Genomic DNA, 2,727 nt, shown 5'->3' with positions numbered 1-2,727 from the left:
ACTAAGGCTTGTAGGCAGGACATAGAATCAGTGGCTATTAAATATTTATGATAGGCATTCCATGGTACCGACACCTTTCCTAAAAGCAAACAAGTTTTCTGATAAAAAAGAGTTGGACTCTAGCCACCAATCAAGCCTGCATTTCAACATATATTCAAAAACTTTACATATAGAGGAGGATAGGGCAATTGGACGAAATGAGGTGTTGGAGTTTGGTTTAGGAATGGGGATGAAACGATAAGTAATCCAGGAGGGAGGTATTTGCTGAGTTATTAGAATATTATTAAGGATGCCCAAAAGAGAGTCTAAGGCATTGGAGGGGAGATGTTTTAACGTATTTTTCTTTTCTTTTTCTTTTTATTTCCTGTAGGTATACAAAATTTCTTCCAGAAGGAGTGTTTCGATTTCAACATATTATAATACCTTATCTTTTAGCAAATTGGATCAAGATGGTACTTTAGAGAGGTAATTTTTCGATTTTCTCAACAGTTATTTAATGCCACGAGAAAAACCACCGGAAAATTACGAAAAAACGCTAAAAATGGGATTTTAATTTCTAACGCTTTGTTTATCACCATAGAAACGAATAAAAAATTATAATATTTTAATATTAATTCAACTTACATGATAAAATAAAGAATAACAAAAATATAAAATATCTAGACTGTCAACGCTCAGAATCGTTTTTCTTATACAATGATATTATATCATTGGATTCAAGTCTAATACAACCAATATACAATTACCCACTTGTAATCTACTGTACAGCAGAGCGACATCCACTTACCTGCTTTTTTGAAAATGTTGTGTATAGAAAATGCAAATATAAACAACCAGTGAAAATTGCATGTATATATGCACATTTGTTTTAAAGTTACACCAAAGTCCAAAAACCAAAATCGATTTTATCAAAAACAAATTTTGCGTAAAAATTCCCGTTTTTCCTTAATTTTTATGTTGTTTTTCCCGGCGCTTTTGAAAACTATTGAGAATTTTAAAATTTGATCTCCCGAATGCACCAACTAGATAGATTTACTTTCCTATCAAACAAGATACTGTTGAAGAAAATCGAAGCATTTTTACTGCCTCAAACGGTGGTGAGACACAAAAATTAAAAAATACCTGCATATCATTGTAAAATCAATACATTAATTGCTCCGTTCCGAATCTAATATGTCCAGGGAACAATATTTTGGGCTCATATTTAGTATAAAAACATTATTTAGTTCACAGTTTTAAATTTACATTTGCCCCATTACAATTTAAAAAATAAAAAATTTGGGACAAATGAAATTGAGTATCTCTGGTATAATTCATTAGAATAGAAAAAAGACTGGGGTAAAAGAAATGAATCATCTGTATATATTAATTATTTCTTCAAATGGTTATTAAAATATGAGTTTTTACATTTGCCCCAAAATAAATAGGAGAATTTGGGCAAATGTAAATAACATAATCTATTCCACTTTAAATTGATAGGGCAAATTAAAACAAAACATATTAACAATTCATTAAGGTAAAATAGATGTACTTAATTATTTTTTAAATAAAACAATTTTTTTAATACTATAAGGTGTATTATGTAGGTACATCAGTATTTTGTGTCCCATATTAATATATTATATCATATTTTACCTACATACATTTTAAAATAACAAGTCTACTAGTCCAACTATTATACCACTGTATTTATACTAAAGAGTCTTTATATGTATATGAAGTTATAACGAATAATACCTACTTTACATTTGTATAAGACTATTAAGACTGTAAAAACCATGATATAACAATTGTTATTTGTTATATCATGGTAAAAACGTTGTTTTCTATTGGGATTATCACAGTATAATACAAATCTAGCACGTCTTACTAGCAGCGCTCGGCGGTTTTATGAACTACTTGAAGCGTAACTAGTTCTGACCGCTGATACAGCGCGCGATGCTTAACCTGTTCTTTATAATCGTGGTAGCATCCAATATCCATAGACATCGCGATTTAAGATTCTTAAATTGTGGTATTCGATTATTTCCTCAATTCCACCATTTTTGCCCCTAACTGCTTTTATCTCTCATCAATGTCGGTTTCATGATTTCTCTCTAAGCGCAGTCCATTTATTTATCTGCTATGGTATCATAAAACAATCAGACGTTCTATACAATAAAATACAGTTACTAGTCTTCGCGGGAACTACAAAAAAAAATTTATGACAACTCGAAAAAAATAAAATAAAATTTATAAAAACAGAGGTCAGAGATACGACCTTCTTAGGGCGATATGATCTAAGGAGAAATCACGGACTAAGATATCTAAGTGGAAGAAATACATTATATATAATATATATATATATTATAATATGGTCGAAACTTAGATCATATACTATATTGTATATGATCTAAGGGTCGAAAGTTGTTTTAAACCACGGATATAGATACTAGTATTTATATCCGTGTTTTAAACTAAGATACATTAACACCACGAATTAAGATATACAGGATACGAAACGAACATGACGTGATAAGTAAAACCCGCAGCTTCTCACGATGCGGCTAGGCTACTCAAAATATTTTGACTCGTTTTGAGTTATTTACGGACAATTTCAATTTTTTTTTTTTTTCTATGAATATCAATAAAGTTTTATCTGTTGGTCCAAAGGGCGTGAACACTTAATACAAGGCTCCTGATATACTGCTTCAATAGCACTTGAAAAATATTAAAAATACATGGGAA

Source organism: Acyrthosiphon pisum, chromosome A1 (assembly GCF_005508785.2).
Source record: "Acyrthosiphon pisum isolate AL4f chromosome A1, pea_aphid_22Mar2018_4r6ur, whole genome shotgun sequence".
Classification (NCBI taxonomy): domain Eukaryota; kingdom Metazoa; phylum Arthropoda; class Insecta; order Hemiptera; family Aphididae; genus Acyrthosiphon; species Acyrthosiphon pisum.
This window is presented reverse-complemented; position numbering follows the sequence as displayed.